This window comes from Triticum dicoccoides, chromosome 2A (assembly GCF_002162155.2).
Source record: "Triticum dicoccoides isolate Atlit2015 ecotype Zavitan chromosome 2A, WEW_v2.0, whole genome shotgun sequence".
Taxonomy (NCBI): Eukaryota; Viridiplantae; Streptophyta; class Magnoliopsida; order Poales; family Poaceae; genus Triticum; species Triticum dicoccoides.
Window position 1 is genome coordinate 423,893,304 of NC_041382.1, and position 14,078 is coordinate 423,907,381.

The following is a 14,078-nucleotide window of genomic DNA, read 5'->3' on the forward strand; positions in this document are numbered from 1 at the left end:
GAGGTTAATGGGCCTTAGTGGGCCTTTACGGAGAAGAGGAGAGGCGGCCAGGGCTGGGCCGCGTGCCCCTCCCCCTAGTCCGAATAGGACAAGGAGAGGGGGGCGGCCCCCCCCTTCCTTCCTTTCTCCCTCCTCTTTCCCCCTCCCAAGTCCTAATCCAACTAGGAAAGGGTGGGAGTAGGACTCCTCCTGGCGGGCCCTCTCTCCTGGCCGGCCGCACCCCCTTGCTCCTTTATATACGGGGGCAGGGGGGCCTAGAGAGACAAGAATTGATCGTTTGATCTTTTAGCCGTGTGCGGTGCCCCCCTCCACCATAGTCCACCTCGATAATACTGTAACGGTGCTTAGGCGAAGCCCTACGTCGATAGAACATCATCATCGTCACCATGCCGTCGTGCTGATGAAACTCTCCCTCAACACTCGGCTGGATTGGATTTCGAGGGACGTCATCGGGCTGAACGTGTGCTGAACTCGGAGGTGCCGTGCGTTCGGTACTTGATCGGTCGGATCGTGAAGACGTACGACTACATCAACCGCGTTGTGCTAACGCTTCCACTTTCGGTCTACGAGGGTACATGGACAACACTCTCCCCTCTCGTTGCTATGCATCACCATGATCTTGCATGTGCGTAGGAATTTTTTTGAAATTACTACGTTCCCCAACAGTGGCATCAGAGCCAGGTTTTATGCGTAGATGTCATATGCACGAGTAGAACACAAGTGAGTTGTGGGCGATATAAGTCATACTGCTTACTAGCATGTCATACTTTGGTTCAGCAGTATTGTTGGATGAAGCGGCCTGGACCGACATTATGCGTACGCTTACGCGAGACTGGTTCTATCGACGTGCTTTGCACATAGGTGGCTGGCGGGTGTCAGTTTCTCCAACTTTAGTTCAACCGAGTATGGCTCCGCCTGGTCCTTGAGAAGGTTAAAACAACACTAATTTGATGAACTATCGTTGTGGTTTTGATGCGTAGGTAAGAACGGTTCTTGCTCAGCCCGTAGCAGCCACGTAAAACTTGCAACAACAAAGTAGAGGACGTCTAACTTGTTTTTGCAGGGCATGTTGTGATGTGATATAGTCAAGATGAGATAAGATATAAGTTGTTGTATGAGATGATCATGTTTTGTTGAAGGTATCGGCAACTGGCAAAAGCCTTATGGTTGTATCTCTATTGCATAAGATGCAAGCGCCAAATAATTGCTTTACTTAGCGATAACAATAGTTGCAAGAGAAATTGTTGGCGAGACAACCATGTGACGACACATTGATATAGATCAAGATGATGGAGATCATGGTGTCATGCCGATGACGATGGAGATCATGACGATGCTTTGGAGATGGAGATCAAAGGCACAAGATGATGATGGCCATATCATGTCACATATTATGATTGCATGTGATGTTTATCTTTTATACATCTTATTTTTCTTAGTTCGGCGGTAGCTTTATAAGATGATCTCTCTGTCAGCGTTCTAGGAACGGGGGTCCCCAGACTTGCCTGCCTGCGGCCTGCGGCGTGGCTCAAAAGGGGGCCCAGCGTGGCCCATCTTCACCAACACAAACCCAAGACCCTCGCGAGGGGCCAAGCCTCGCGGGGCGGACGACGCGGAGCTTCCTCAGCCATGGCCTCGTCAGGCTGGCTCACGAGGAGGTGGAGAGATCAAGGCAGGGTACCTCACGAGGTGCCCGTGACGCAAGCCATGACGACCGAGGGCGCCAGGCGGGTGCCAGCCCGCGCAGTGTCATCCTTTCCTCTTTGGTGCAAAGGGGGCAAGCGCAGCCGCGGAGTACCGAGGCATCAGGCAAAGGTTGCCATTTCGGTGCAACGAGACCAAGACCATGAGGACTACAAGACGGAGGTCATCGTGGAGCCCGAGACGGCGTCATCACCAGAGCTTTGTGTAGGCGAAGACTACTTTTGTCAGGGTAGCTAGTACTAGCTGTCCCCCTTCAAATTAGCCCTCCATTGTTGGCTCCCTTCCCGCTCGATATTTGGGAAGAGGACCAGGGCCTCTATAAATAGGACCAGCCACCCACAGAGCAAAGGAGGTGGGATGAGGATAGGAGGTTCGAAAAGGATAAAAGGATCAGAGAGAGAGAGAGAGAGAGAGAGAGAGAGAGAGAGAGAAGGGTGACTGAACTCCTCCTAGCAGTTCATCTCCCCAGCCAAGAATAGACCCTCGCGAGGCTGTTCTTCCTTGTATTGTTCATCATCATTAGCCCAAGAGGCAATCCACCACACCACACACTGGAGTAGGGTATTACACCACAACGGTGGCCCGAACCAGTATAAACCCTGTGTCTCTTGTGTTGTTCTTTCCATAGTTTAGATCTTAGCGAGGCGGAGGGGTGCAGGTAGGTAGGAGGCGAAATCTCCGTGCGCACCCCAGTGTTCGAACCTCAAGGGTCTGCCGGAACCCGATATCCGACATCTGGCGCGCCAGGTAGGGGTGCACCGGAGTTTTCTCTTCCGCCACCGCCACGGCCCGCCTCGCGATGGGTAGCACGTCGCCCGCTCCGGCCGCTGGCGCCAGCGCGGGGGCCAGGGAGCTCCGAGCCCTGGCCCCAGCCCTGCAACGGGTACAGTGGCCGGACAAGCTCAAGCCAACGACGCCTCCGCGCTACGGCGGCATGACAGATCCGTTGGCCTTCTTGCTGGCGAGCGAGGAGGCCCTCCTCGAAGCCGGAGGTGACGATAGGGTCGTGGCCAACTGGCTCCCCATGGCCCTCACCGGCGCCCCGCGCACATGGCTGCTCCACCCGCCGGCAGCCTCCATGGCTTCTCGGGAAGAGCCCCGCGACCTCTTCCCCGCCCATCGTGCTGCACCAACACCCCCGGTCGTCGCGGCCCTCTTGGGCGGCTCGCAGGCGCCGCCTACAAGTCACCACGTCAAGCCGTTCATCCGCCGGGTCAGCGCCGCTTCCACGCGGCAGGGGGCTCCCCTGGACCGGGCGGTGCCCGAGACCGGCCTGACCTTCAGCTCGGAGGACCACCCCTCCAACTCGGCCTGCTCGGGTGCGCTCCCCATGCTGTGCACCCCCATCATCTGCCAGGTGGCCGTCACCAGAACCCTCATTGATGGCGGCGCGGGCCTCAGCATGCTCTCGGTCAAGGCCTTCAACCTCCTCTGCGTACCCCTAGAACAGCTGCAACCCAGCCGGCCCTTCTCAGGCGTTGGGGGTGAGTCGTCCAGCTCCTTGGGACAGATCCGGCTCCCAGTAACCTTCGGCACCTACGACAACTTCCGCACGGAGCTGGTCGACTTTGACATCGCCCCCATCGGCCTCCCCTACAACGCCATCCTCGGCTACCCAGCGTTGGCCCAGTTCATGGCCGCGACGCACCCGGCGTACAACCTCATGAAGATGCCCGGGAGCAGCGGTGTCCTCACTGTGCACGGGGACACCGGGGACGCGGCGGGTGCTCAAGCTCACCTTCAAGACGGCGGCGTCGGCACAACCCGCCGACTTGGAGACCCCCGAGCCCAAGGGGGCTGCACCCGCCAAGAAGAAACAGTTGTTCACCCAAGACAAGGCACAAACCAAGCAGATACCCGTCGATGAGGACGGGTCCACCAATGCCACTTTCACCATAGGCTCCCACCTCAAACCTGAGCAGGAGGAGGCCCTGGTCAGGTTCCTGTGCGCAAACAAGAAGGTATTCGCTTGGGAGCCTGACCAGTTGGCAGGGATCCCTAGGAGTGTAATCGAGCATCACCTCAACGTGTGCCCCAACGTGCGCCCTGTGAAGCAGAAGGCCAGGCGGCAGTCCACAGAAAATCAGGCCTTCATCGTCCAAGAGACCCGCAAATTAGAAGCCGCTGGGGTCATTCGCGAGGTCCGATACCCGGATTGGTTGGCCAACCCTGTCGTTGTGCCAAAGAAGGGAGGGAAGGAGCGCATGTGTGTCGACTTCACCAACCTCAACAAAGCATGCCCGCAAGATCCGTTCCCGCTCCCCCGCATCGACCAGATCATCGATTCCACTGCGGAATGCGACCTGTTATGTTTCTTGGATGCCTTCTCTGGGTATCACCAGATCAAGATGGCGGTAGAAGACGTCGAGAAGACAGCCTTCCTAACCCCGTGTGGGGTGTACTGCTACACATGCATGCCATTCGGGCTGCGTAACGCAGGGGCGACCTTTCAGCGGCTGATGCACATCACCTTTGGCCCGCGGCTCGGGAAGAATGTTGAATCTTACGTCGATGACATTGTGGTAAAGTCTTGGGAGGCCAGGACCTTGATACAAGACCTGGAGGAAACCTTCGCGAGCCTCAACACAGTGAACCTACGGCTCAACCCAGAGAAGTGTGTGTTCGGAGTACCCTCGGGCAAGCTCTTGGGTTTCCTTGTGTCCCACCGAGGCATCGAGGCTAACCCAGAGAAGGTCAAGGCGGTGGAAGACATGAGCCTGCCAAAGACCCTCAGAGAATTGCGGAAGCTCACGGGGCGCGTGACTGCGCTAGGGCGCTTCATCTCCAAGTTGGGGGAACGAGCGCTGCCCTTCTTCCAGCTAATGAAGAAAAAGGGGCCCTTCGAGTGGACTGAAGAGGCCGACAAGGTGTTCCAGGATCTCAAGAGATACCTGACCAGCCCACCAGTCATGGTGGATCCGCGCCCTCAAGAGCCCCTGGTGCTTTACCTCGCCGCCACTCCCTACTCCGCAAGCGCAGCCTTGGTGGCAGTCAGAGAGGAGCGCCGAATCAAAGCCGCGGCAGCAGCCCGGGACAAGGCAGAACAGGGACAAGGAAGGCCCACAAAAACTTCCACCGCGGCTAAGGAGGAACAACCGCCGCAGAGGGGCGCACCGGAGGCGGAAGAGGCCCCTCTCCCAGATGGCCAGTCTCAGGAGGCCTCATTGCCTCAAGAGGCGCCATGGTCTCCGAAGGGAGCCACCAGCATTGATGCACTCCACCTTGTTGAGCACCCAGTGTACTTCGTCAGCATGGTGTTGCGGGATGCAAGGGCACGATACCCCATGCCTCAGAAACTCCTCCTCGCGCTACTGGTGGCCTCGCGCAAGCTGCGGCACTATTTTCAGGGTCACCCCATCAAGGTCGTCTCGTCATACCCCCTGGAGAGAGTGCTCAGGAGCCCTAATTCAGCTGGAAGGGTCGCTGAGTGGAACATAGAACTGCAAGCGTTTCAGCTCGAATTCAGCACAACCAGAGTCATCAAGGGAGCAGCGTTGGCGGATTTTGTGCCAGAATGGACGGAGGCACCAGGCCTCAAGGCCGACGAGGATCGGTCCCTGTCCCCGGGAAGCGAGGCTCCAGAAGGCTGGGTCATGTACTTCGACGGGGCATTCTCCAGGCATGGCGCTGGGGCTGGGGCGGTGCTTATATCGCCCACTCAGGACAAGTTCTATTACGCCGTGCAGCTCTGTTTCCAGCAAGGTGAAAAAGTCTCCAACAACATAGCGGAGTACGAAGGTTTAATAGCGGGCTTGAAGGCCGCGGTTGCCTTGGGGGTGAAACGCCTCACCATCAAGGGCGATTCACAGCTCCTTGTCAATTTCTCCAACAAGGTGTACGAGCCGAAGGATGAGCACATGGAAGCCTACCTAGCGGAGGTCCGCAGGATGGAGAAGCAGTTCCGGGGGTTGGAGTTGCAGCATGTGCCCCGTGGCACCAATCAGGAGGCCGACGAGATCGCCAAACGGGCGTCCAGGCGGTTACCTCAGGAGCCTGGCGTTTTTGAGGAGCGGCTCTTCAAGCCCTCAGCCCTGCCGTCATTATCGAACACGGCTCAGCCCCGGGAGGAGCTCCAACTGCCACCTGCCTTAGGGGCTCCGGCCTGTGGCTCGGCCTCAGGAGCACGCCTGCTCCTGATGATGGAACCTCAGGAGGGATGCTGGATCACGGAGCTCCGGAGTTACCTAACGCAAGGGACCCTGCCGGAGAAGGAGGAGGAAGCGGAGCGAGTGGCACGCCAGGCCACGACATACTGCATCAAGGATGGAGAGCTCTACCGGAAGCGGCCAAACAATGTATCCCTGCGCTGCATCTCCAGGGAGCAAGGGAAGGAACTGCTGGAAGATATACACGGCGGAGACTGTGGACATCATTCATCATCACGGACCCTCGTCGGCAAGGCGTTCCGCAGTGGGTTTTATTGGCCCACCGCGCTCAATGACGCCGTCGAACTAGTGAAAGCTTGTGAGGCCTGCCAGTTCCACGCCAAGCAGATCCATCAGCCAGCAGGAGGCTTGCAGACTATACACCTTCCGTGGCCATTCGCAGTCTGGGGGCTGGACATCTTGGGCCCGTTTCCTCGAGCGCCCGGGGGCTACCGCTACCTCTACGTCGCCGTGGACAAGTTCACCAAGTGGGCTGAAGTAGAGGCTGTCCGCACCATTCCCGCGGGTTCCGCAGTCAAGTTCATCAAGGGCATCGTGAGCTGGTTCAGGGTGCCGAATCGCATCATCACGGACAACGGTTCGCAGTTCACCAGTAACCTCTTCAAAACATACTGTGCTAACCTTGGAACGCAGATATGCTACGCTTCAGTGGCGCACCCCCGAAGCAACGGCCAGGCCGAGCGAGCCAACGCGGAGGTCCTGAGGGGCCTCAAGACCAGGACGTTCAAGAAGAAGCTGGAGGCCTGCGGCAGAGGTTGGTACGACGAGCTTCAGTCCGTGTTGTGGTCCATCCGCACAACCGCGACCAAGCCGACTGGAGAGACCCCATTCTTCGTGGTCTACGGAGCCAAAGCGGTCCTCCCTCATGAGGTCAGACGTCGCTCCGCGCGGGTCCTGGCGTTCGACGAGGTGCAGCAGGACGCCATGCGGGGGATGGACCTCGTGCTGGGGGAGGAACATCATCGAGAAGCCGTGCTACAAGCGGCGAGGTACCAACAAGCACTGCGGCGATATCACTGCCGCAACATCCGCCCTAGAACTCTTGAGGTAGGAGACCTCGTGCTCAGGCGGGTTCTCTCCAGGGAGGGGCTGCACAAGCTCTCTCCCATGTGGGAGGGCCCGTTCAAAGTTGTTCATGTTTCCAGGCCCGGCTCCGCGCGCTTGGAGACTCGGGAGGGGTGCCAGTCCAGAACACATGGAACATCCAGCACCTCCGGAGGTTCTACCCCTAAAAAGGCCCAGAGCCTGTGAAGAAGGCGAATGCCTGTGAAGCTATCGCGTTTTGGAAAAGGCCCATAGCCTATGAAGAAGGCGAATTCCTGTGAAGCTATCGCGTTTTGGAAAAGGCCCAGAGCCTGTGAAGCTATCGCGTTTTGGAAAAGGCCCAGAGCCTGTGAAGAAGGCGAATGCCTATGAAGCTATTGTGTTTTGGAAAAGGCCCGGAGCCTGTGAAGAAGGCCAACGCCTGTGAAGCTCGCCGCCCGTGACACTCTCACGTAATAATGAGTTGGGGCTGTACACGCCCCGGAGTCTCAAGAGCACCGGCCTCAGGCCCTGGGGCTCCCTCCCACGCCCAGTGGCAGCACTTAGCTCCACGCTGGTGAGAAGACGTCGAAGACTAGATTAGGTGCCGGACGCGGCTTTTCATTTGCTTTCCGCAGTTGGCTTGTTCCTTCTCATTCGAAGTTTTATTGAAGTTGTTGCCGTCTTTGGCTTGTGGTTCTTCGACTTTTCACTCTCCTGCCTCGATTTCTCTTGTGCAAGGCCTCGCGAGGGGGGCAGCCGAGCGCCCTCACGAGTGTTCCTATCCTAGTCATTCAAAGGGTTCGCGACCTGGGCCCATTACAGGAGCACCCCTCCAGTCCGTGCCCCACGGGCACCGCGACACAAACAAAGGGCCTGGGTCGGTCACCCCCCAGGGCCGGGGTCGGGAACTATCCACGCGCGCCGGTCCGTACTTATAGCTGGCAAGGGCCAACCAACGGCCCCCACGATCGCAGGTAATTATGACCCGCTTTGCATGCAGGGACTTGTCCAATCCGTGCAGTTGCCGAGGCGCCATGGGGAAGTGGAGGCGCCCACGTCCAATCAACCGCCACGCGGCGCCCAAGGCCCCAGGCTGTTAGGGCCCGCGGCGCTTCGCTCTTGCCCTTCCGCCTCCTCGCACGGCCAAGTCCGGGCGCGCCTTGGGCCCGGGGGCTACTGTCGGCGTTCTGGGAACGGGGGTCCCTAGACTTGCCTGCCTGCGGCCTGCGGCGTGGCTCAAAAGGGGGCCCAGCGCGGCCCATCTTCACCAACACAAACCCAAGACCCTCGCGAGGGGCCAAGCCTCGCGGGGCAGACGACGCGGAGCTTCCTCAGGCACGGCCTCGTCAGGCTGGCTCACAAGGAGGCGGAGAGATCAAGGCGGGGTACCTCACGAGGTGCCCGTGATGCAAGCCATGACGACTGAGGGCGCCAGGCGGGTGCCGGCCCGCGCAGTGTCCTCCTTTCCTCTTTGGTGCAAAGGGGGCAAGCGTAGCCGCGGAGTACCGAGGCATCAGGCAAAGGTTGCCATTTCGGTGCAACGAGACCAAGACCATGAGGACTACAAGACGGAGGTCATCGTGGAGCTCGAGGCGGCGTCATCACCAGAGCTTTGTGTAGGCGAAGACTACTTTTGTCAGGGTAGCTAGTACTAGCTGTCCCCCTTCAAATTAGCCCGCCATTGTTGGCTCCCTTCCTGCTCGATATTTGGGAAGAGGACGAGGGCCTCTATAAATAGGACCAGCCACCCACAGAGCAAAGGAGGTGGGACGAGGATAGGAGGTTCGAAAAGGATAAAAGGATCAGAGAGAGAGAGAGAGAGAGAGAGAGAGAGAGAAGGGTGACTGAACTCCTCCCAGCAGTTCATCTCCCCAGCCAAGAACAGACCCTCGTGAGGCTGTTCTTCCTTGTATTGTTCATCATCATCAGCCCAAGAGGCAATCCACCACACCACACACTGGAGTAGGGTATTACACCACAACGGTGGCCCGAACCAGTATAAACCCCGTGTCTCTTGTGTTGTTCTTTCCATAGTTTAGATCTTAGCGAGGCGGAGGGGTGCAGGTAGGTAGGAGGCGAAATCTCCGCGCGCACCCCAGTGTTCGAACCTCAAGGGTCTGCCCGAACCCGAAATCCGACACTCTCACTAAATTATCAAGGTATAAGTGTTCTCCCTGAGTATGCACCGTTGCGAAAGTTCTTCGTGCTAAGACACCACGTGATGATCGGGTGTGATAGGCTCTACGTTCAAATACAACGGGTGCAAAATAGTTGCACACGCGGAATAGTTAGGTTAAACTTGATGAGCCTAGCATATAACAGATATGGCCTCGAAACACTGAGACCGAAAGGTCGAGCGTCAATCATATAGTAGATATGATCAACATAGTGATGTTCACCATTGAAACTATTCCATCTCACGTGATGATCGGACATGGTTTAGTTGATATGGATCATGTGATCACTTAGAGGATTAGATGGATGTCTATCTAAGTGGGAGTTCTTAACTAATATGATTAATTGAACTTAAATTTATCATGAACTTAGTCCTGGTAGTATTAGCATATCTACGTTGTAGATCAATAGCTCGCGTTTAGCTCCCCTGTTTTATTTTTGATATGTTCCTAGAGAAAACTAAGTTGAAAGATGTTAGTAGCAATGATGCGGATTGGATCCGTGATCTGAGGATTATCCTCATTGCTGCACAGAAGAATTATGTCCTTGATGCACCGCTAGATGACAGAACTATTGCAGGAGCAGATGCAGACGTTATGAACGTTTTGACAAAAGCTCGGTATGATGACTACTTGATAGTTTAGTGCACCATGCTTAACGGCTTAGAATCGGGATTTCAAAGACGTTTTGAATGTCATGGACCATATGAGATGTTCTAGGAGTTGAAGTTAATATTTCAAGAAAATACCCGAGTTGAGAGACGTGAAGTCTCCAAAAAGTTCTATAGCTAAAAGATGGAGGAGAATAGCTCAAGCAGTGAACATGTGCTCAGATTGTCTGGGTACTACAATCACTTGAATCAAGTGGGAGTTAATCTTCCAGATAAAATAGTGATTGACAGAATTCTCTAGTCACAATCACCAAGTTAGTAGAACTTCGTGATGAACTATAGTATGCAAGGGATGATGAAAACGATTCCCGAGCTTTTCATTATGATGAAATCGATGAAGGTAGAAATCAAGAAAGAGCATCAAGTGTTGATGATTAACAAGACCACTATTTTCAAGAAAAGGGCAAAGGGAAAGAAAGGGAACTTCAAGAAGAACAGCAAGCAAGTTGCTGCTCAAGTGAAGAAGCCCAAGTCTGGACCTAAGCATGAGACTAAGTGCTTCTACTGCAAAGGGACTGGTCACTGGAAGCGGAACTGCCCCAAGTATTTGGCGGATAAGAAGGATGGCAAAGTGAACAAATGCTATATTTGATATACATGTTATTGATGTGTACTTTACTAGTGTTTATAGCAACCCCTCGGTATTTGATACTGGTTCAGTTGCTAAGAGTAGTAACTCGAAACGGGAGTTGCAGAATAAATAGAGACTAGTTAAGGGTGAAGTAACGATGTGTGTTGGAAGTGGTTCCAAGATTGATATGATCATCATCGTACACTCCCTATACTTTCGGGATTAGTGTTAAACCTAAAATAAATGTTATTTAGTGTTTGCGTTGTGCAAGAATATGATTGGGTCATGTTTATTGCAATACGGTTATTCATGTAAGTTAGAGAATAATTGTTGTTCTGTTTACATGAATAAAACCTTATATGGTCATACACCCAATGAAAATGGTTTGTTGGATCTCGATCGTAGTGATACACATTTTCATAATATTGAAGGCAAAAGATGCAAAGTTAATAATGATAGTGCAACTTATTTGTGGCACTACCGTTTAGGTCATATTGGTGTAAAGCGCATAAAGAAATCCATGCTAATGGGCTTTTGGAATCACTTGATTATGAATCAGTTGATGCTTGCGAACCATGCGTCATGGGCAAGATGACTAAGACTCCGTTCTCCAGAACAATGGAGCGAGCAACAGATTTGTTGGAAATCATACATACTGATGTATGTGGTCCGATGAATGTTGAGGCTTGCGGCACGTATCGTTATTTTCTAACCTTCACAGATGATTTGAGCAGATATGGGTATATCTACTTGATGAAACATAAGTTTGAAACATTTGAAAAGTTCAAAGAATTTCAGAGTGAAGTGGAGAATCATCGTAACAAGAAAATAAAAGTTTCTACGATATGATCGCGGAGGTGAAATATTTGAGTTACGAGTTTGGCCTTCAATTAAAACAATGTGGAATAGTTTCACAAAACTCATGCCACCTGGAACACCACAACATAATGGTGTGTCCGAACGTCGTAACCGTACTTTATTAGATATTGTGCGATCTATGATGTTTCTTACCAATCTACCACTATCGTTTTGGGGTTATGCATTAGAGACATTTGCATTCATGTTAAAAAAGGGCACCATCTAAATCCATTGAGATGACACCTTATGAACTGTGGTTTGGCAAGAAACCAAAGTTGTCGTTTCTTAAAGTTTGGGGTTGCGATGCTTATGTGAAAAAGTTTCGACATGATAAGCTTGAATCCAAATCAGAGAAATGTGTCTTCATAGGATACCCAAAGGAGAATGTTGGGTACACCTTCTGTCACAGATCCGAAGGCAAGACATTCGTTGCTAAGAATGGATCCTTTCTAGAGAAGGAGTTTCTCTCGAAAGAAGTGAGTGGGAGGAAAGTAGAACTTGATGAGGTAACTGTGCCTGCTCCCTTATTGGAAAGTAGTTCATCACAGAAATCTGTTCCTGTGACTCCTACACCAATTAGCGAGGAAGCTAATGATGATGATCATATAACTTCAGATCAAGTTACTACTGAACCTCGTAGGTCTAGGTCTACCAGAGTGAAATTCGCACCAGAGTGGTACGGTAATCCAGTTCTGGAGGTCATGTTACTTGACCATGACGAACCTACAAACTATGAGGAAGCGATGATGAGCCCAGATTCCGCAAAATGGCTTGAGGCCATGAAATCTGAGATGGGATCCATGTATGAGAACAAATTGTGGGCTTTGGTTGACTTGCCCGGTGATCGGCAAGCCATAGAAAATAAATGGATCTTCAAGAGGAAGATGGACGCTTATAGTAGTGTTACTATCTACAAAGCTAGACTTGTCGGAAAAAGGTTTTTGACAAAGTTCAAGGTGTTGACTACGATGAGATTTTCTCACTCGTAGCGATGCTTAAGTCTGTCCGAATCATGTTAGCAAATTGCCGCATTTTACGAAATCTGGCAAATGGATGTCGAAACTACATTCCTTAATGGATTTCTTAAAGAAGAGTTGTATATGATGCAACCAAAAGGTTTTGTCAATCCTAAAGGTGCTAACAAAATATGCAAGCTCCAACGATCCATCTATGGACTGGTGCAAGCATCTCGGAGTTGGAATATACACTTTGATCAGTTGATCAAAGCATATAGTTTTATACAGACTTGCGGTGAAGCCTGTATTTACAATAAAGTGAGTGGGAGCACTACAACATTTCTGATAAGTATATGTGAATGACGTATTGTTGATCGGAAATAATGTAGAATTATCCTGCAAAGCATAAAGGAGTATTTGAAAGGAGTTTTTCAAAGAAGGACCTCGGTGAAGCTGCTTACATATTGAGCATGAAGATCTATAGAGATAGATGAAGACGCTTGATAAGTTTTCTCAATGAGTACATACCTGGACAAGATTTTGAAGTAGTTCAAAATGGAACAGTCAAAGAAAGAGTTTCTTACCTGTGTTACAAGGTGTGAAATTGAGTAAGACTCAAAGCCCGGCCACGACAGAAGATAGAAAGAGAATGAAAGTTATTCCCTATGCCTCAGCCATAGGTTCTATAAAGTATGCCATGCTGTGTACCAGATCTATTGTATACCCTACACTGAGTTTGGCAAGGGAGTACAATAGTGATCTAGGAGTAGATCACCGGACAGCGGTCAAACTTATCCTTAGTTGAACAGGGATATGTTTCTCGATTATGGAGGTGACAGAAGGTTCGTTGTAAAGGGTTATGTCGATGCAAGTTTTGGCACTGATCTAGATGACTCTAAGTCTCAATCTGGATACATATTGAAAGTGGGAGCAATTAGCTGAAGTAGCTCCATGCAGAGCATTGTAGACATAGAAATTTGTAAAATACATACGGATCTGAATGTGGCAGACCCGTTGACTAAACTTCCCTCACAAGCAAAACATGATCACACCTTAGTACTCTTTGGGTATTAATCACATAGCGATGTCAACTAGATTATTGACTCTAGTAAACCCTTTGGGTGTTGGTGACATGACGATGTGAACTATGGGTGTTAATCACATGGTGATGTGAACCATTGGTGTTAAATCACATGGCGATGTGAACTAGATTATTGACTCTAGTGCAAGTGGGAGACTGAAGGAAATATGCCCTAGAGGTAATAATAAAGTTATTATTTATTTCCTTATATCATGATAAATGTTTATTATTCATGCTAGAATTGTATTAACCGGAAACATGATACATGTGTGAATACGTAGACAAACACAGTGTCACTAGTATGCCTCTACTTGACTAGCTCGTTGATTAAAGATGGTTATGTTTCCTAGCCATAGACAAAGAGTTGTCATTTGATTAATGGGATCACATCATTAGAAGAATGATGTGATTGACTCGACCCATTCCGTTAGCTTAGCACTTGATCGTTTAGTTTGTTGCTATTGCTTTCTTCATGACTTATACATGTTCCTATGACTATGAGATTATACAACTCCCGTTTACCGGAGGAACACTTTGTGTGCTACCAAATGTCACAACGTAACTGGGTGATTATAAAGGTGCTCTACAGGTGTCTCCGAAGGTACTTGTTGGGTTGGCGTATTTTGAGATTAGGATTTGTCACTCCGATTGTCGGAGAGGTATCTCTGGGCCCACTCGGTAATGCACATCACTATAAGCCTTGCAAGCATTGCAACTGATGAGTTAGTTGCGGGATGATGTGTTACGGAACAAGTAAAGATACCTTCCGGTAACGAGATTGAACTAGGTATTGAGATACCGACGATCGAATCTCGGGCAAGTAACATACCGATGACAAAGGGAACAACGTATGTTGTTATGCGGTTTGACC